Raw genomic sequence first — 22,629 nt, forward strand, 5'->3', positions numbered from 1 at the left:
GAATGGCAGAGCTATTTCGATGGGCCGAATGGCCTACTCCTATTTTTTATGTAAAGTTCCATTCCTCTCAGGGAATATTTTATTTTCAAAAAGAGAAATACTGCACACACTGGAAATCTGAATAATAACAGAAGATTCTGGAAACACTCAGCAGTTCCAGCAGTATCTGTGGAGAGAGGAAGGGAGGAGCAATGTTTCAGGTCTATAGAAGGGTCACAGAACTGAACCATTAACCCGAGCTTCTCTTCTCCACAGTTGTTTCCGGACTGGCTGAGTGTTTTCAGTATTTTAGGCTTTTTCTTTCTGTATTTCATCCTTTTCCCACTTGACTATTTGCTGTGAAACTTTCAGCGTTGCGCTCAATTCTTTGTCTCGTTGTGTTTTCTTTATTTGAAGCAATGTAAATAGTATCCTGAAATGAATTTGCCAAATGGTTGGGCAAATTGTTACAACCAGTTTTTGAGCAAGTTCTCCACATACACAGTGAAGGATTCCTTCACATTTGTGAAGACCATACAGGACTTGCATATCGATAGCAATGCCGTGTCCATGTGTCATTTGACATTGCTAGCCTATTCACCAATGTACCACTTCAGGAAGCCATAGATATTTGCACTGCAGTGCTATATCATGGTGATCTAGACCCGCCACCATTGTGTGAATCAGTATTCATTGAACTTATGAACTCGGCAAAGTGCACAGTTGAGTTCAGTTTTATTGACACCATGTATCGCTGGTGTTGCCATGGGATCCCCTCCAGGCCCAGCTCTCACAAACATCTTTGTTGGATTCCATGACAAACCTGTTTTTAAGGGAATGACACCTAACCTCCTTCCTCTTGCATATTTCCAATATGTAGATGATACATTTGCTATCTTTGAATCCGCAGCTGCATGAAATAATTTCCTTGCACGTCTTCATGGGCTCCATCCTACACTCAAACTCACCTTTGGAATGGAGCTGTCAAATGAGCTCCCTTTCCTTGATGTACTAGTTGAGAAATCTGCTAAGGGGTTTTCTACCACGGTCTACCGCAAACCTACCTTCCCAGGTCAATGCACGCGTTGGGATTCTTACAGTTCCATGAGCTATAAGATTGGCCTTCTCGGCAACCAATCACTGACCGACATTGGCTCCTGGTCCAGCAACAACTCAACCTCAAAATCCTCAGACCTGCTGAGTGGTTCCAGCATTTCTTGTTTTTATTTCAAAATACTCATCCTTGTTTCTAAATCCTTATGTGTTCTCACCTGCCCCAACCTCCTTCCTCCCTCCGTAACCACCTCCCTCCCTCCCTCCGTAACCACCTCCCTCCCTCCGTAACCACCTCCCTCCCTCCCTCCGTAACCACCTCCCTCCCTCCGTAATCACCTCCCTCCCTCCCTCCGTAACCACCTCCCTCCCTCCGTAACCACCTCCCTCCCTCCCTCCGCACCCCCGGAGTCTTATCGAAAACCTCATAAATAGGGCTGAGCCATTTGCTCACCATGCAAGCTTGATGCTGAAATAGGGCGAATCAAAGACATCCTGCATTACAATGGTTACACTGATCAGATCATTTCTATCTGTATATCACACAAACTTATAAACGGGCTGAAGGACGTCATTTTGAGCCCTGAAAAGTGCCCAGTCTCCCTCAAATTACCCTGGAAAGGTAATATATCCCCAATATTTGAGTAACAGGTGAAGCTCGCTGTTTCCTGCTGTTGCTATGCAGGAGCAACAAGTGTGGTGTTCACCACTAACAGGATGCTGCTGTCAAGCAAAAGAGACGTCCTGCCTATCACACAAATAAGTAACGTGATATATGAATTTCAATACCAGTGTGATGCTAGGTTTCTAGACCGTACATCCCAAAACTGGCGGATTGTATCAAATAACATGTCCCTTCCGCTGTTCGCAATGGGCCCTACCCAACCAACCCGTGCTTGCAAAACTCAAAACACAGTATCCAACATGAGATGTGATTCCACAATAGGACAACATTTGCTAAATAATTCTCAGTGTGCTAAGAATTACACTGACAACCGATTTAAGACTGTCAGTAGGGCTCGCAGTGTGGTGCATTGGTGTGTACTGTAAACTACATGTATTAATACACAGGGCCCTGTTCTTTGCAGACAGAAAGAATATGCACACATGTTGTGCCAGTTTCAGCTAAACAAAATAAGTGACAGCCATTCACTGGCTCATACCACAGGGCAATGCCTTGACCAATCAGAGTCAAGCTGCCTGGTTTAAATTTCAAACAAAGCTGGGCAGTTATCTGTCAGTTACCATAAACTGATGCATTCTGAATGGCAATGCCTCGCCCAATCAGAGTTCACTTGCCAACCAATCAGCACTCTATTCTCATTCAGAAGAAAGTTGTTGTTTTCCCTTAAATTGGTATTCTTGCGGATTGCCCTGCTGAGTGCAAGACGAAAACAACTGGCGACCAAAGTTTGGACAACATGTCACTATTTTCACGAAATGATTACTTTTATTTTCAATATAAAAATATAAAGCAATATGAGTGTAACATTTACAGACAAATTCTATTACCTCACATTGCCTGATTCTTTCACACTGACAGACTATGTGAACTACTGTCGCGATTTTGCAGTTCTCACTTCCAGTTAGCAAATGTCAGCAATCTGTGATGCAGTGCAGTTTACAGACCAGACCGTCAATCACAACATGCAATAATTGTTCAGCTTATGTTGGACTGGTGGGATTTAGAAATACTAGGAATTGAGATGAGCTGTTATTGTATTTAATTATTTGTTTCATGGGATGTGGACGTCGCCAGCCAGGCCAGCATTTATAGTCCATCCCTAATTGCCCATGAGAAGGTGGTGGTGAGCTTCCTTCCTGAACCACTGCAGTCCATGTGGGGTAGGTACACCCACAGTGCTATTAGGAAGGGAGTTCCAGGAACTTTACCCAGCGACAGTGAAGGAATGGCGATATAGTTCCAAGTCAGGATGATGTGTAGCTTGGAGGAGAACTTTCAGGTGGTGGTATTCCCATGCATCTGCTGCCCTTGTCCTTCCAGGCAGTAGAGGATGCAGGTTTGGAAGGTGCTGCCTGAGTAGCCTTGGTGCATTGTTGCAGTGCATCTTGAAGATGGTACACACTGCTGCCACTGTACGTCAGTGGTGGAGGGAGTGAATGTTGTGGATGGTGTGCCAATCAAGCATGTTGCTTTGTCCTGGATGGTGTCGAGCTTCTTGAATGTTGATGGAGCTGCACCCATCCAGGCAAGTGGATAGTATTCCATCACACTCCAGACTTGTGCCTTGTAAATGGTAGACAGGCTTGGGGAGTCAGGAAGTGAGTTACTCACCGCATGCTTCCTATCCTCTGACCAGCTCATGTAGTCACGCTATTTATAAGGCTACTCTAGTTCAGTTTCTGGTCAATGGGATCCCCCAGGAAGTTGATAGTGGGGGATTCAGCGATCGTAATGCCGTTGAATGTCAATGGCAGATCGTTAGATTCTCTCTTGTTCGAGATGGTCATTGCCTGGCACTTGTGTGGCGCGAATGTTACTTGCCACTTATCAGCCCAAGCCTGGATATTGTCCAGGTCTTGCTGCATTTCTACATGGACCTCTTCAGTATCTGAGGAGTCGCGAATGGTGCTAAATGTTGCAATCATTAGTGAACATCCCCACTTCTGACCTTATAATTGAAGGAAGGTCACTGATGAAGTAGTGAAGAAGGTTGGGCCGAGGATACTACCCTGAGGAACTCCAGCAGTGATGTCCTGGAGCTGAGATGATTGACCTCCAACAATCACAACCATTTTCCTTTGTGCTAGGTACGATTCCAACCAGTGGAGAGTTTTCCTCTTGATTCCCATTGACTCCAGTTTTGCTCTGGCTCCTTGATGCCATACTCAGTCAAATGCTACCTTGATGTCAAGGGCAGACACTCTCACCTCACCTCTTGAGTTCAGCTCTTTTGCCCTTGTTCGAACCAAGGCTGTAATGAGGTCAGGAGCTGAATGGCCCTGGCGGAACCCAACTGAGCGTCACTGAACAGGTTATTGCAAAGCAAGTGCCCCATCGATGACATCTTCCATCACTGTACTGATGATTGAGAGTAGACTGATGAGGCAGTAATTGGCTGGGTTGGATTTGTCCTACTATTTGTGTACAGGACATACCTGGGCAAACTTCCACATTGCCGGGTAGATGCCAGAATTGTACCTGTACTGGAACACCTTGGCTAGGGGCGCGGCAAGTTCTGGAGCATATGTCTTCAGTACTATTGCCGGAATATTGTCAGGGCCCGTAGCCTTTGCTGTATCCAGTGCCTTCAGTCGTTTCTTGATATCACGTTGAGTGAATCGAATTGGCTGAAGACTGGCATCTGTGATGCTGGGGACTTCAGAAGGAGGCCGAGATGGATCATCAACCCGGCACTTTTGGCTGCAGATTGTTTCAAATTCTTCATCCTTATCTTTTGCACTGATGTGCTGGGCTCCCCCATCATTGAGGTTGGGGATATTTGTGGAGCCACCTCCTCCTGTTGGTTGTTTAATTGTCCACCACCATTCATCATTGGATGTGGCAGGGTGTAGATCTGATCCGTTGGTTGTGGGATCACTAAAACCTGTCTATTACATGCTGCTTCTGCTGTTTGGCATGAAAGTAGTCCTGGGCTGTAGCTTCATCAGGCTGACGCCTCATTTCAAGGTATGCCTGGTGCTGCTCCTGGCATGCCCTCCTGCACTCTTCATTGAATTAGGGTTGATCCCCCAGCTTGTTGGTAATGTTAGAGTGGGGGAATATGCCGGGCCATGAGGTTATAGAATGTGGTTGACTACAATTCTGATGCTGCTAATGGTCCACAGCACCTCATGGATGCCCAGTTATACATTGCTAGTTCTGTTCAAAATCTATCCCATTTAGCACAGTGGTAGTGGCACACAACACGATAGAGGGTATCCTCAATGTGAAGACGGGACATCATCTCCACAAGGACTGTGCAGTGGTCACTCCTACCAATACTGTCATGGACTGATGCATCTGCGGCAGGCAGATTGGTGAGGATGAGGTCAAGTATGTTTTTCCCTCTTGTTAGTTCCCTCACCACCTACTGCAGACACAATCGAGCAGCTATGTCCGTTAGGACTCGGCCAGCATGGTCAGTAGTGGTGCTACCGAGCCACCCATGGTAATAGACATTGAAATCCCCCAGCCAGACTACATTCTGTGCCCTTGCCACCCTCAGTGCTCCCTCCAAGTGGTGTTCATCAGTCTCTCGCTGTCTCTTGCTGGTTTGCTCAGTACCTTTCTCTGTCTGTTCATTTCTGAGTCCTGATAATCTCTTCCTGGTTTTCTGTGTGTCTTTCTCTGCCTGCCTCATTGTCGGTGCTGTTACTCCGTGTCCTTGTGTCATTGTGCAGTGAGGGTGAGTCCGTCAGCACGTGTGTTGCTGAGGCCAGAATTCTTGAGCATTCAGACGACAATCCTATTTTTATAAAAACATTGGGGAAATGAACACATTTCACTAACCGGCAGCTAAAATTTAAGCCAACAGTTAGCAGAGTGGTGCAGCGGAAGCGTGCTGGGCCCATAACCCAGAGGACGATGGATCGGAACCATTCTCTGGTATTTATGTTCGGTAGTAACACAAACAGTTCACTTTCAAAACATCAAGTTTTTCCCTATAATTACAAGATGCGCTCGATTGCGATCAGTTGGTTTGCTCAGTACCTTTCTCTGTCTGTTCATTTCTGAGTCCTGATAATCTCTTCCTGGTTTTCTGTGTGTCTTTCTCTGCCTGCCTCATTGTCGGTGCTGTGACTCCGTGTCCTTGTGTTATTGCGCAGTGAGGGTGAGTCCGTCAGCACGTGTGTTGCTGAGTCCGGGATTCTTGAGAAATCCGACTACAATACTATTTTTATAAAAACATTGGGGAAATAACACAAACAGTTCACTTTCAAAACATCAAGTATTTACCCATAATAACAAGATGCTTCCAAAGGCACTCATTTGCAATCAGCTTCTTCCTTCCAGTGAACACATCAATCAGTAACAAATCACATTTGCTCACACGAACACAAGCTGCAAACACGGACCAGCCGAGTCTCTCCCACTTTGTCAACCCCCTTCCTGCAGAGCCTCCTCTCCACCACCAGATGGTGATGTTGGCCACAATAAAACCAGGACAAATGGTCACAGTGAGGAGACGGTCAGTAACAGAAAATAAAACAATAACAGGGAAAACCTTTACACAACAACAGGGTACATCTTTACACAACAGAAAACATATTTACACACCACGAAATACCTTTAGACAACAGGGAGAATACAATCATACAAATGCCTTGTTTCTCCATCTCAGTCTCGTTGTCTCTCTCTCTGTCCCTCACTTTTGCTTCCTCACAGTCTATTGGTTTTCTGTGTGTTTTTCTCTCTGTCCCGTTGTCGATGGTGTTACTCAGCGTCCTTGTAACATTGTGTAGCCAGGCTGAGCCTCCCAACACCTGTGTTGCTGTAATAAAAACAGAAAATGCTGGAAATGCTCAGTAGGTCTGGCAGCATCTTTGCAGAGAGAAACAGTGAACAGTTCATGTCTGTTTCGTTAGCTCACATTAACTTTGTTCTCTCTCCACAGATGCTGCCAGACCTGCTGATTATTTCAAGCATTTTCTGTTTATATTTCAGATTTCCAGCATCTGCAGTATTTTGCTTTCGTACGTGTGTTGCTATGTCTGGGACTGTTTGAGTGCAATGCTATTGCTTTATAAACAGCATTGAAACAAACATTTATCTCGCTAACACACAGCACTAATACACAGCTGGATATAAACAGCAGCCTGCAGCAGAGGGCGCAGTGGAAGTTTATTAACACAAATAATTCACCAACACTATATTTACTGCTATCCCCAATCACACCACGCTTCATCTTAACACGTTTTACTCTTTATTTACATCAACTTCTTCCTTCCAGTAAACACTTCAATTTGGAACACAGCTTCCAAATCACCTTTATTCACAAACCCGAACACACACCAGCCCAGACTTTCTCCTTTCTGTCAACCCATTCCTGCATCACTGCCTCTCCACCAACAGTTGTTGCCAGAATCATACAATCATATAATGGCTGTAGCACAGAAGGAGGCCATTCGCCTTGTCGAACCCGTGCTGGCTCTCTGTTAGAGCAACTCACCTCATTTCACTCCCCAGTCAGTTCAATTTTGGAGGTGGGAAAACTGCTCAAAAGAATAATTTGGGACAAAATTAATAGTCCCATGGACAAATGTGGGTTAATTCAAGAAAGCCAGCATGGATTTCTTAAGGGAAAATCATGTTTAACTGTCCTGATGGAGTTTTTTGATGAGGTAACAGAGAGGGTTGATGAGGGCAATGCTGTTGATGTGGTGTACATGGACTTTCAAAAGGTCTGGCAGCATCTGAAAGGTCACTGACCTGAAACGTTAACTTTGCTTCTCTCTGCACAGATGTTGCCTGACCTGCTGAGTATTTCCAGCATTTCTTGTTTTCATTATGGCACAGAGTTCCCTTTTCAAACTTACAGAATTAACCACAATAATGTACTCTGAGATTCAAGTTAATTATCAGCCCAATATTTACACACATTATGAGTTTATAAGTTTCAGTATGAATTCCCATTAGTGCATCCTGACATATACATTAGATATAACATAACATAAGAACAGAAGAAAAAGGAGCAGGAGTAGGCCATTCGGCCCCTCAAGCCTGCCTCGCCATTCAGTAAGATCATGGCTGATCTGCCCCAGACCTCAACTCCTCTTTCATGCCAGCTCTTCATAGCCCTCAACTCTCCAATATTTCAAAAATCTATTTACATCCTCTTTAAATACTTTCAGTGATTTAGCCTTCAATACTGTCTGGGGTAGAGAATTCCAGACATTCATTACCCTCTGAGAGACGAAATTCCTTTGCATCTCAGTTTTAAATGAGTGTCCCCTTATTCTGTAACTATGTCGCCTAGTTTGAGATTCCCCCACGAGTGGAAACATTTTCTCAGCATCTTCCCTGTTAATAAAAACAAGAAATGCTGGAAATACTCAGCAGGTCTGGCAGCATCTGTGAAGAGAGAAGCAGAGTTAATGTTTCAGGTCAGAGACCCTTCTTCACCCTGTTAAGCCCCCTCAGAATCTTGTACGTTTCAAAAAGATCACCCCTCATTCTTATAAACACGAATGAATAACCTGTTTAGCCATTCTTCATAAGTCAACCCCTTCATCTCAGGAATCAGCTGAGTGAATCGCTTTTGAACTCCTCCAATGCCAGTACATCCTTTCTTAAGTCTAAATCTCAAGTGTGATATCAGATTGAGAGAATCTGAAAGATAGTATAACCTGAGATACAAACTGAGATTTCAGTTTAAAACTCCCCCAGATTGTGAAACTAAAAGATACAATAGCAATTCAATTTGTATAGACTGTGCGTTGGATCACATTCCAGCCCTCATACAGTATCAGACTGGAAGATACTGTAGCAATTCCATTAGTGCAGACTCAGCTCTACATTACAGAGCAGGGAACATATTAAACAACCCGGAACACTTTTACACAAGATGGATCATATTTACACAACTAAGAAGATCTTTACCCAACAGGGAACCATTTTACACAATAACAGAGAACATCTTTACACAACAGCGAATATAGTTACACAACAGAGAACACATTACACAGCAGGAAATATCTTTAAAAGAACACAGGGAACATCTTTACACAACAGAGAACACAATTACATAAATCATCCGTCTTTCGCTGTCTGTTGCTGGTTTGCTCAGTACCTTTCTCTGTCTGTTCCTTTCTGGGACCTGATAATCTCTTCCTGGTTTTCTGTGTGTCTTTCTCTGTCTGTTCCCTTCTGGGTCCTGATAATATCTTCCTGGTTTTCTGTGTGTCTTTCTCTGCCTGCCTCATTGTCGGTGCTGTTACTCAGTGTCCTTGTGTCATTGTGCAGTGAGGGTGAGTCCGTCAGCACGTGTGTTGCTGAGTCCAGGATTCTTGAGCATTCAGACGACAATCCTATTTTGATAAAAACATTGGGGAAATGAACATATTTCACTAACAGGCAGCTAAAATTTAAACCAACAATTAGCAGAGTGGTGCAGCGGAAGCGTGCTGGGCCCATAACCCAGAGATCGATGGATCGAAACCATTTTCTGCTATTTATGTTTGGTAATAATACAAACAGTTCACTTTCAAAACATCAAGTGTTTCCCAATAATTGCAAGATGCTTTCGATTGTGATCAGCTTTTTCCTTCTCGTGAACACATCAATCAGTAACAAATCACTTGTGCTCACACGAACACAAGCTGCAAACACGGACCAGCCGAGTCTCTCCCACTTTGTCAACCCCTTCCTGCAGAGCCTCCTCTCCACCACCAGATAGTGATGTTGGCCACAATAAAAGCAGGACAAATGGTCACAGTGAGGAGATGGTCAGGAACAGAAAATAAAACAATAACAGGGAAAACCTTTACACAACAACAGGGTACATCTTTACACAACAGAAAACATATTTACACAACAGGAAATACCGTTACACAACAGGGAGAACACAATCATACAAACGCCTTGTTTCTCCATCTCAGTTTCGTTGTCTCTCTCTCTCCGTTCCTCACTTTTGCTTCCTCACAGTCTATTAGTTTTCTGTGTGTTTTACTCTCTGTCCCGTTGTCGATGGTGTTACTCAGCGTCCTTGTAACATTACGTAGCCAGGCTGAGCCTCCCATCACCTGTGTTACAGAACATAGAACATGGAACAGTACAGCACAGTACAGGCCCTTCGGCCCACGATGTTGTGCCGAACCTTTAACCTACTCTCAGATCAAAACTGCCTACGTACCCTTCATTCTACTATCATCCATGTACCTATCCAAGAGACGCTTAAATGTCCCTAATGTATCTGCTTCTACTACCACCGCTGGCAGTGCATTCCACGCACCCACCACTCTCTGTGCAAAGAACCTACCTCTGACATCTCCCCGAAACCTTCCTCTATCACCTTAAAATTATACCCCCTGGTGATAGCCCTTTCCACCCTGGGAAAAAGTCTCTGGCTATCCACTCTATCTATGCCTCTCATCATCTTGTCACCCTCTATCAAGTCACCTCTCATCCTTCTTCGTTCCAATGGGAAAAGCACCAGCTCCCTCAATCTTTCTTCGTAGGACATGCCCTCCAGTACAGGCAGCATCCTGATAAATCTCCTCTGCACCCTCTCTAAAGCTTCCACATCCTTCCTATAATGAGACGACCAGAACTGAACACAATATTCCAAGTCAGGTCTAACCAAGGCTTTATAGTGCAGCAGCATAACCTCGCGGCTCTTAAACTCAATCCCCCTGTTAATGAAAGCCAACACACCATACGCCTTCGTAACAACCCTATCAATTTGGGTGGCAGCTTTGAGCGATCTATGGACATGGGCCCCAAGATCCCTCTGTTCCTCCACACTACCAAGAATCCTGTCTTTTAGCCTGTATTCTGCATTCAAATCCGACCTTCCAAAATGAATCACTTCACACTTTTCTACGTTGAACTCCATCTGCCACTTCTCAGCCCAGCTCTGCATCGTGTTAATGTCCCGTTGCAACCTACAACAGCCTTCCACACTATCCACAACTCCAGCAACCTTCGTGTCATCGGCAAACTTGCTAACCCAGACTTCCACTTCCTCATCCAAGTCATTTATAAAAATCACAAAGAGCAGAGGTCCCAGAACAGATCCCTGCGGAACACCACTGGTCACCGAGCTCCAGGCTGAATACTTTCCATCTACTACCACCCTCTGTCTTCTATGGGCCAGCCAATTCTGTATCCAGACAGCCAACTTTCCCTGTATCCCATGCCTCCTTACTTTCTGAATGAGCCTACCATGGGGAACCTTATCAAACGCCTTACTGAAATCCATATACACCACATCCACTGCTCTTCCTTCATCGATGTGTTTTGTCACATCTTCAAAGAATTCAGTAAGGCTTGTGAGGCATGACCTGCCCCTCACAATGCCATGCTGACTGTCTCTAATCAAACTATGCTTTTCCAACTAATCATAAATCCTGTCTCTCAGAATCCTCTCCAACAATTTGCCCACTACCGACATAAGACTGACTGGTCTATAATTCCCAGGGTTATCCCTATTCCCTTTCTTGAACAAGGGAATAACATTTGCCACCCTCCAATCATCTGGTACTACTCCAGTGGACAGTGAGGACGCAAAGATCATCGCCAAAGGCGCGGCAATCTCTTCCCTTGCTTCCCTTAATATCCTTGGGTATATCCCGTCTGGCCCCAGGGACTTATCTGTCCTCATGTCTTTCAAAATTTCCAGCACATCCTCCCTCTTAACATCAACCTGTACGAGCATATCAGCCTGTTTCACGCTGTCCTCACAAACGACCAGGTCCCTCTCACTCGTGAATACTGAAGCAAAGTATTCATTTAGGACCTCCCCTACCTCCTCCGACTCCAGGCACAAGTTCCCTCCACTATCCCTGATCGGCCCTACCCTCACTCTGGCCATCCTCTTGTTCCTCACATAAGTGTAGAACGCATTGGGAGTTTCCTTAATCCTACCCGCCAAGACTTTTTCATGTCCCCTTCTAGCTCTCCTAAGTCCATTCTTCAGTTCCTTCCTGGCTACCTTGTAACCCTCTAGAGCCCTGTCTGATCCTTGCTTCCTCAACCTTAAGTAAGCTTCCTTCTTCCTCTTGACTAGCTGTTCCACATTTCTTGTCATCCAAGGTTCCTTCACCCTACCATCCCTTCCGTGCCTCATCAGGACAAACCTATCCAGCAGTCGCAGCAAGTGCTCCCGAAACAACCTCCACATTTCTGTCATGCATTTCCCTGAGAACATCTGTTCCCAATTTATGCACCCCAGTTCCTGCCTAATAGCATTGTAATTCCCCCTCCCCCAATTAAATATTTTCCCATCCCGTCTGCTCCTGTCCCTCTCCATGACTATAGTAAAGGTCCGGGAGTTGTGATCACTATCACCGAAATGCTCTCCCACCGAGAGATCTGCCACCTGGCCTGGTTCGTTGCCAAGCACCAAATCCAACATAGCCTCCCCTCTAGTCGGCTTATCCATATATTGAGTCAGGAAACCTTCCTGGACACACCTGACAAAAACTGCTGCATCCAAACTATTTGCACGAAGGAGGTTCCAATCAATATTAGGGAAGTTGAAGTCACCCATGACAACAACCCTGCTACTTCTGCACCTTTCCAAAATCTGCCTCCCAATCTGTTCCTCCGTGTCTCTGTTGCTATTGGGGGGTCTATAGAAAACTCCCAATAAAGTGACTGCTCCTTTCCTGTGTCTGACTTCCACCCATAATGACTCAGTAGACAAACCCTCCTCGATGACCTCCCTTTCTGCAGCTGTGATACTATCCCTGATTAACAATGTCACTCCCCCACCTCTTTTACCTCCCTCCCTATTCCTTTTGAAACATCTAAACCCCGGAACATCCAACATCCATCCCTGCCCCTGTGATATCCAAGTGTCCGTAATGGTCACAACATCGTAGCTCGAAATACTGATCCATGCTCTAAGTTCATCACCCTTATTCCTGACACTTCTTGCATTAAAATAGACACACTTCAACCCATCATACTGGCTGAAACTTTGCCCTGTCAACTGTCTAACCTTCCTCACAGACTCTCTGCACTCAGTATCTGCCTGATCAACAGCTACCCCATCCACTTATCCATAGCTCCGGTTCCCATCCCCCTGCCAAACTAGTTTAAACCCTCCCGAAGAGCTCTAGCACACCTCCCGCCCAGGATATTGGTGCCCCTCCAGTTCAGATGTAACCCGTTCTTCTTGTGCAGGTCCCAACTTCCCCAGAAGGTATCCCAATGATCCACATAACTGAAGCCCTCCCTCCTACACCAGCTCTGTAGCCACGTGTTCAGCTGCACTCGCTCTCTGTTTCTAGCCTCACTAGCACGTGGCACCGGTATCAATCCTGAGATTACTACTCTGCTCGTCCTGCCTTTTAGCTTCCAACCTAACTCCTATATTCCCTTTTCAGGTCCTCATCCCTTTACCTAGCTATGTCATTGGTCCCGATATGTACCACGACTTCTGGCTGCTCCCCCTCCCCCTTAAGAATCCTGTAGACTCGATCCGAGATATCCCTAACCCTGGCACCCGGGAGGCAACATACCATCCGGGAGTCTCGTTCGCGACCACAGAATCTCCTGTCTGTTCCTCTAACCATTGAATCTCCTATCACTATCGCTCTCCTATTCTCCACCCTTCCCTTCTGAGCCGCAGAGCCAGGCTCAGTGCCAGAGACCTGGCCACTGTGGCTTTCCCCTGGTAGGTCCCCCTCCCTGCCAACCACAGGGGATCCCTGCACTGTGCGCCTATTCCCTTTCCCTCCCCTGACGGTCACCCAGCTACCTTTATCCTGTGACTTCGGTGTCAGTACTTCCCTATAACTGCACCCTATCATCCCCTCTGCCTCCCGCATGATCCGAAGTTCATCCAGCTCCAGTTCCCTAACGCGGTCTGTGAGGAGCTGGAGTTGGGTGCACTTCTCACAGGTGAAGTCAGCAGGGACACAAGTGGTGACCCTTACCTCCCACATCCTGCAAGAGGAGCATGCAACTGCCCTAGCTTCCATCCCCTCTGCTCCAAATTGACAACAGAGAATAAAAAAATATAAAGGAAAACCTTACCTTACCAAAACCTCCACACAAGAGTCCTTTTTTTTGGTTGGAGGAGGAGGATGGGTGGGAGACACTACACGTGTAGTGTTTCGGGTTTAGCCACTGCCCGAATATATAAGTTCACTTACCCAGCAGTCCCTGTGTCCGCGTCCGCCGAATCGCCAGGTAAGTACTTTATAGTGAAACGTACCTTCCCGGCTGCCCCCTGGCTCGCACTATCACCGCTACTGCTGATCAAAGGTGTTGCTGTAATAAAAACAGAAAATGCTGGAAATGCTCAGTAGGTCTGGCAGCATCTGTGCAGAGAGAAACAGTTAACAGTTCAGGTCTGTTTCCTTAGCTCACATTAACTTTGTTTCTTTCTCCACAGATGCTGCCAGGCCTGCTGACTATTTCAAGCATTTTCTGTTTATGTTTCAGATTTCCAGCATCTGCAGTATTTTGCTTTTGTACGTGTGTTGCTATGTCTGGGACTGTTTGAGTGCAATGCTATTGCTTTATAAACAGCGTTGAAACAAACATTTATCTAGTTAACACACGGCACTAATACACAGCTGGATATAAACAGCAGCCTGCAGCAGAGGGCGCAGTGGAAGTTTATTAACACAAATAATTCACCAGCACAATATTTACTGCTATCCTCAATCACACCACCCTTCATCTTAACACGTTTTATTCTTCATTGACATCAACTTCTTGCTTCCAATAAACACTTCAATTTGGAACACAGCTTCCAAATCACCTTTATTCACAAACCCGAACACAAGCTGCAAATGCTGCAAACACACACCAGCCCAGACTTTCCCCTTTCTGTCAACCCATTCCTGCATCACTGCCTCTCCACCAACAGTTGTCGCTAGAATCATACAATCATAGAATGGCTAAAGCACAGAAGGAGGCCATTCGGCCTGACGAACCCATGTTGGCTCTCTGCTAAAGCAACTCACCTCGTCTCACTCCCCAGTCAGTTCAATTTCGGTGGTGGGAAAACTTCTCGAAAGAATAATTCGGGACAAAATTAACAGTCCCATGGACAAATGTGGTTAATTCAGGAAAGACAGCATGGATTTCTTCAGGGAAAATCATGTTTAACTGCCCTGCTGGAGTTTTTTGATGAGGTAACAGAGAGGGATGATGAGGGCAATGCTGTTGATGTGGTGTGCATGGACTTTCAAAAGGTCTGGCAGCATCTGAATGGTCACTGACCTGAAACATTAACTCTGTTTCTCTCTCCACAGATGCTGCCAGACCTGCTGAGTATTTCAAGCACTTTTTGTTTATATTTAAGATTTCTAGCATCTGCAGTATTTTGCTTTTATTGAATTTCAAAAGGAGTTTGATACAATGCAACACAACAGACTTGTGAGCAAAGTTATAACTCATGGAATAAAAGGGACAGTAGTAACATGGATATGGAATTGGCTGATTGACAGGAAACAAAGAGTAGTGAGCAATGGATGTTCTTCGGGCTGGAGGAAGGTTTGTAGTGGAGTTCCCCAGGAGTCAGTGTTGGGACCCTTGCCTTTCCTGATATATATTAATGACCTCGACCTTGGTGCACAGGGAAGAATTTCAAAGCTTATGGATGACACGAAAATTGGAAGCATTGTGAACTGTAAGGATGATAGTGTAGAACTTCAAAAGGACATAGACAATTTGTTGGAATGGGAGGACAGATGACAGGTGAAGTTCAATGCAGAGAAATGTGAATTGATTCATTTTGGTAAGAAGAATATGGAGTGACAATATAGAATAAAGGGTACAATTCTAAAGGGAGTGCAGGAGCAGTGGGAACTGGGGTTATATGTCATTGGTTGAGAGAGTGGTTAATAAAGCATACAGTATCCTCGGCTTTAGTGATAGAGGCATAGAGTACAAGAACAAGGAGGTCATGTTGAACTTGTATAAGACACTAGCCTCAGCTGAAGTACTGCGTCCAGTTCTGGGTGCCACACTTTAGGAAAGATGTGAAGGCATTGGAGAGATTATGGAAAAGATTCATGAGAATGGTTCCAAGGATGAGGAACTTCAGTTATGAAGATAGATTGGAGAAGTTAGGACTGTTTTCCTTGGAGAAAAGAAGGCTAAGAGGAGATTTCATAGTGGTATTCAAAATGATGAGGGGTGTGGACAGAGTGGATAGGGAGAAACTGTTCCCACTTGTGAAAGGATCGAGAACGAGAGGGTAGAGATTTAAAGTAATTGGTAAAAGAAGCAAAAGCGACATGAGGAAAAACGTTTTCACACAGCGAGTGGTTAAAGTATGAACTGCCTGAGAATGTGATGGAGGCAGGTTCAATTGAAGCATTCAAAGGGGAATTAGACTGTTATCTGAAAAGGAAGAATGTGCAGGATTATGGGGAGAAGACGGGGAAGTGACATGAGGTGAATTGCTCATTTGGAGAGTCAGTGCAGACACGATGGGCCAAATGGCCTCCTTCTGTGCAGTAACAATTCTGTGATTCCAATATTCAAGTCATTTATATATATGGTGGTCCTGACACTGACCCTTGTGGACATCACTGTTCACCATCTTCCATTCTGAAAAACAACCAAATACCACAACTCGCTTTTCTTGATATTTCATCCATTTTTTAACCCAAGCAGATACTGACCCTCCTATTCCTGGAACCTCAGTTTTGTTACCCAGCCTTTTCTGTGGTAGTCTGTCAAACGCTTTCTTAAAATCCATATAGACAACATCCATTGCTTTCCCTTCATCAACCTTTTCTGTTACTTCATCAAAAAATCAGTTATATTAGTGAAGGATTGGAGAGGTGCTGAACCTCTCAGTTTTCGGTCTACCCAAACCAAGTTCAAGGCCTGAATAATGAACCGATTGCCTCATTAGTTCTGTGAATAATACAATGATTTCATAGACAAAGTTTTGAAACATTCCTGCCCATAAATCTTGATAACAGAGAGTGTGTGGATCTCCTGACTCAGAATGTTTCATGGATACAGTCCTCAGATCCGACAAGGAACCCCTGAACATCCACAGTAAAGACAGTGTGGATGAGGAAATGTAAGAGCCGGGAGCTGAAACTCAGGGACGGCCAAGCTCTCCTGTCATTGAGCTTGTGTGTCTGCTCTGCTCGCCGCACTTCCGGCTCTACTTTGTTTCCAATGAAAAGATGAAAAGGGCCGTTCGGTTTTCCTCTCACTGACAGCGTGTTTCACTCGGGTTAATATAACCCGGGACTTTTGCTACTGAAATGAATTCTGCAAGGTCCCAGCAAACACACCGGCTCCCTCCTTTCTCCCCTCTTTCTATCGGATTGTTTTACCAGGAGGGGCTCAATAATAACAAACCCCCTGCAGGGAATGACCGCAAATTGATCATCCAAATGGGGTAAGTGGGCAGCTTTCTGGGTTCTAGGTTCCCCCTACCCCGCCCCTCCCTCCCTCCAGTCCAAGCCCCTCTTCACTTTCTTTGGGACTTTGATGAGGGTGAAATGGGGAAAGTTCCCATTGATGTTTGAATGCTGAATTGCTGCAGAGATCTGCGCACGCGCGACGTAGCACCGCCCCCAGTGGGACGTCACAATGAGGAGTGGAGCGCATGCGCAGTCTTTCCCCAACTCAGTCTGTGAAGCCATTCACTCAATCAGGGGAAGATGCTTTAAATCAGCTGCTAATGGAGACTTCCCGGGCCCGGGGGAAGGGAACAAACAGCATCTGCTTCCAGCAGCCACTGCTTTGGGAGCGTGTCCGCAGATGTGCTCAGAGATTAGCATTGAGTGGTTGGAAGTTGAGGGGGAGTCGGGGAGTGTTTGTAACAGACACTGTGGAGCAGGAGCTGCTCCCGGAACATGGAGTGAGCCGGGGACACGGGGAAGGGAGAGTTCATTCTCGGACAGTGTCTGGACAGGCTCAGGGAGACACAATGGGAAGAAATCACTATTGAAAATCACTGACAATTTCACCACCCAAAGGAGAGGGAATTTTCCTGCTTTAGTTCCAGTCTCTCACTGTTTGTTGGATTGTGAACAGTGGGGGGAAAATAGCCGCAAAATAACGATGTGGACAGTTAGACAAAGAACATTTATTGCAGACACCAGGTGAGAAGTGTGAAAGGCACATTTTAAATAGTGGCTGCTTGTTTTCCGTTGAAATAGAAATGTGACTGTGCAAAGGTCACTGCTCTATCGGACAGTCCCAGTCATTGAGCAGTGCAGGGCTTGTGTTGTTTCTGAATGTCACAAACTTGTTGTAAAACCACTGCAAACACCTGGTAAACAGAAGCTGAATACTGCAGTACTGCAGTGGAGTCAGACACTGACACTGTTTGTGTTCCTGGTTTTCATTTTGTGATTGTTCATAATGATTATTATTGGGACGATTACATTGATCGCTTTTGTATCTTCTACCTCACCAGTTCTTTCATTCCTGCAGGAAAATACATGAAGGAACCTGAATGGATGTGGTGATTCTTGGACACAAGGAAAAGTGCAGTGATCTCGTTCCAACACACAGTCGGTACAGGATCACTCCCAAAGCACAGAGATACTGCCAGCTCATCAGTTCCACTGGAACAAACAAAAGAAGTAGTCAGACAGACACTGATCCCAAAGTCAAGAGACACATTTTCAATCCAACAGTCAAACAACAGCAGGAGAGACAGAAGTTGTTTCCATTTCACTCCAATTCAATACAGCTGACAGGTTGATACATCAATCACAGTCCAAAAACAAACTCACTATCAGATCTAAATAAACTCTGTCACCATGGTTACATTTTAAATATAAAACTTGAAACAGAACAGACAAAATTTACATGATTGAAAGGTACAGAATGAATGCAAAGAGGCTTCAAGGGGATTTGGACAGGTTAAATGAATGGGCAAGAACATGGCAGATGGAATATAATATAAATAAGTGTGAAGTTCTCCACTTTGGTAGAATAAACAGAAAGACAGAGTATTTCTTAAATGGTGAGAGGCTGGGAAGTGTCGATGTCCAAAGGCACCTGGGTGTCCTTGTTCATGAGACACGAAAAGCTAGTATGCAGGTGCAGCAAGCAATTAGGAAGGCAAATGGTATGTTGGCATCATTGAAAGCGTATTTGAGTACATGAGTAAAGATGTATGAAGTCTGGATGAGACCGCACCTGGAGTATTCTGTACAATTTTGGTTTCCTTATCTAAGGAAGGATAGACTTGTCACAGAGGGAGTGCAACAGAGATTCACCGGTCTCATCCCCGAGGATGGTGGGATTGTCTTATGATGAGAGACTGCAGAAACTGGGCCTAAATTCTCTAGAGTTATGAAGAATGAGAGATGATCTCATTGAAACAGACAAAGTTCTTTCAGGGTGTGCAGGGTAGATATGGATAGGATGTTTCCTCTGTCTAGTGAGTCTAGAACAAGGGGACACAGTCTCAGAATAAGGGCAGGCCATTTGAGACTGAGATGAGCAGGAATTTATTTACTCAGAGGGTGAGAAATCTGTGGAATTCTTTATCCCCGAGGGCTGTGGAAGATCAATCATTGAACATATTCAAGACAGAAATCGATAGATTTCTAAATACTAACAAGATCAAGGGATATGGAGATAGCAGGGAAAAATGGCGGAGAAGTAGATGATCAGTCACGATCTGTTTGAATGTTGGAGCAGGCTTGATGGGCTGAATGGCCTAATGCCCCTATTTCTTATGATCCTTTGAATCCCAATAATGTACATCAGACGTTAGACCATGTTATGCATTACATACCAGTTCAAAAATGCCACAGAGATTAAGACTGAAAGATACATTATCAATTCCATTACTACAAAATGAAGGACTTGGAGCTTGCAGACCAGCCCATGTATCAGATTGAAAGTTATATTTTCATTCACAATCGTTTTCACAGAGCTAAATATTAAATATCAATCCACAACTTGTACAGGACTACCAAATAAAACCTACAACTGTAAAATACAGTTAATCCATATTTTAAATTAAACAGAAGGCAAACAAATATTGATATATTAAGAGAGCGGGAAACAGTGAGAGCAGAGTGGAGCATAAAGAGCCCAGGAGAGGGAGCAAGGGTTCACTCGGAGAGCAGGGAACAGCGAGAGCAGGCGTCAAAAAAGGCAAAGGAATACACAATTAATGGGAGAACACTGAATGGTGTAGAGGAAGTGAGGGACGTTGGAGTGAATGTCCACAGATCCCTGAAGTAGCCAGACAGGTCAATAAGGTGGTTCAGCAGGTATATGGAATCCTTTCCTTTATTAACTGAGGTATAGAATATAAGGGTGATCTGGGTGTCCATGTCAATAAGTCACTGACAGCTAACATGCAGGTGCAGCAAGCAATTAGGAAGGCTAATAGTATGTTAGCCTTTATCGCAAGAGGATTTGAGTACAGGAGTAGTGAATTCTTGCTTCAATTGTATAGAACCTTGGTTAGACTGCACTTGCAGTACTGTGTGCAGCTTTGGTCCCCTCACCTCAGGAAGGATATTATTGCCATGGAGGGAGTTCAACGAAGGTTCATCAGACTTGTTCCTGGGATGGTGGGACTGTCCTATGAAGAGAGATTGGGGAAACTGGGGCTGTATTCTCTAGAGTTTTGAAGAATGAGAGGTGATCTCATTGGAACCCACAAAATATTTAAAGGACAGTCAGGGTAGATGCAGCTAAGATGTTTCCCCTGGTTGGGGAGTCGAGAACCAGGGGACGCAATTTCAAAATAAGGGGCAAGCCACTTAGGACAGAGATGAGGAGAAATGTTGTTACTCAGAGGATTGTGAATCTTTGGAATTCTGTCACCCAGAGGGCTGTGGAAGCTCAGTGATTGAGTATGCTTAAAGCAGAGATTGATAGATTTCTAAATACAAATGACATAAGGGAATATGACGAAAGTGTGGGGAAAAGGGCATTGAAGTGGATGATCAGCCATGATCATATTGAATGGTGGGGCAGGCTCGATGAGCTGAATGGCCGACTCCTGCTCCTATGTTTCTATGTTCCTAACTCCACATTGTCGATGAGACACAGCCTCAGGCCGACTTGTCGGGTGTTGCAAACATATAACACTGCTTCTGATCTTCACCAGAACAGAGTGAGATGTGAAATTGATCATCAAACAGACTGTGAGAGAATACAACAGAATAAAACACATGGAGAGACACTGTGGAATAACAAATAGAATTGATTGGAATGTTGAATTTTGATTGGAATGGATAAAACAGCAGAAACAGCAGATTAAATTGGGACAGAAAAGAGAAACTGATGGGAAGAAGGAAGAAAAGAAAGGATGGATCTGTTCACTTTTTTCAGTTTTTTCACTGGTCCATCAAAGCTGAATTTAAAAAAGATGCAAAAAACAGAGAATTTCACCAAAAATTGAGATTAAATGCTGCCGAAACCTTGAATTGAAGGATGCCCCAACAGATCACCTGTTTAACTGTCTCCTCACTGGGGGATTTCAATCAATGAGCAATATTATTCTCTACTTTTCTTTTGTTAAATGAAACCACTACTGTCACTTGGAGTTAATATCCCTGTGTTCCAACTCCTGAATAATAAAATTGTGAGTTTCGTGATATTTTCTGGACACATTTCCTGCTGAAAGAATGAAGAACTCTTTTCTAATTTACACAATACTATATACACACTCATCAAGCCTCCGAAACTAGCATCCTTGGTGCTGCTCTCTCCTCCCAAACCTCATCTCATGTGACTGTTATATCATCACTCTGATTGTGGGAGGGGTTAATCCCACTGTCTTCAGCATTAACCCTTTACATCCTCATACTGCACTGTCTGTCCAAAAAAATCGGTGGAGGGAACTTGAATTATCAAAACAGCAACAGCTGCCAGTTGAAAATCAACTCAACCCATCAGAGAGAGACTGTCAGAGAACTTCCTGCATCCAGTCCTGACCCTGTCACATTAAGCAGCTGCTCAGCCAGACCCCACTCTCATCAACACTGAAAATTTTTACTGAGACCCTTCAAATACTGTTTATAAAAGGCCGCAAAGATCAAAGTTCACACAGTTGTATTAAATGCAACAAAGTTTAATATCTTCTCACCGTTTCTCGGTAACCACATGAGACATAGGTTTTCTTATTTGGTTCCTTTGATTTTTCTTGTTCCTGACTGACAAATATTCCAAACCTCAGATAAACCCTCCCACTTGCGTCATGTCCCAGTCTCGGTTAAAAGCAACACATAATGACACAAACACTCTCCTTCAGTGAGATTAATATCAAGCTGTTTTCCAGGTTGAATGTAACTGTGAACAAATTTATGTCAAAGAAGTTACCTTTGATGTATCAGCACTAAAATTCTGTACAAGGAGGAACAGCCATTCCAAAATCATACCCTTCACAAAGGCTGTTTTTTTATGTGATTGAAATTCATCATGCATTTTGAATTAAAGTTCACAAGACACCGATGTTAGTGTTGATAATTAAACTTTTCAACCATGTTGTGACTGTGAAATAAGGCTCTGACTGGGAGTTGAACCCAGGATCCTCTGTTTACTAGACAGGTGCTTTAACCAACTAAGCTACAGAGCCAGATCACAAATGCATGTGCAATTGAAATCAGAGGAAGGTCTTGTAGAGAGTGGGCAGGCTTTGGCGAGTCAAGAGCTGAGTTCGTCACGGCAGAGTTCCCAGCCTCTGACTCGCTCTTGCAGTTGTCGCTGTTGTTGTAATTGTAATTGGCAACCGTCCGTCTCGGAAGACGATGGGCTACGCCCGGGGTGTACGTCACTTCTGTATTAAACATAGTTTGTTGTGGCTGTAGAGGATGACTCGTGAGTGACAATCCCTTCCGCAGCTGGTACAGATGAATATCATTGGCCCGAGGTCGACTGATAATTTTTCCTTCCTCTGAGCTCTCTTTCCCACCATCTGGTCATTTCTTTTGTCCTCTGCTTTTCCCATGGTCTTCCTGAATGCCTTTCTCCAGGAATTCCAGTCAGCAGGAAGGACTTCC

The 22,629-nt window shown here is 44.6% G+C and overlaps 1 non-coding gene across 1 annotated transcript; it reads right to left on the minus strand.

Moving 5' to 3' along the window:
* Nucleotides 1–22,130: 22,130 nt before the first annotated feature.
* Nucleotides 22,131–22,205, minus strand: trnat-agu (transfer RNA threonine (anticodon AGU)). The gene has a single exon. It is a non-coding gene; the product is annotated as a tRNA-Thr (tRNA).
* Nucleotides 22,206–22,629: the final 424 nt, after the last annotated feature.

This window comes from Heterodontus francisci, unplaced genomic scaffold (genome assembly GCF_036365525.1).
Source record: "Heterodontus francisci isolate sHetFra1 unplaced genomic scaffold, sHetFra1.hap1 HAP1_SCAFFOLD_61, whole genome shotgun sequence".
NCBI classification, from domain to species: domain Eukaryota; kingdom Metazoa; phylum Chordata; class Chondrichthyes; order Heterodontiformes; family Heterodontidae; genus Heterodontus; species Heterodontus francisci.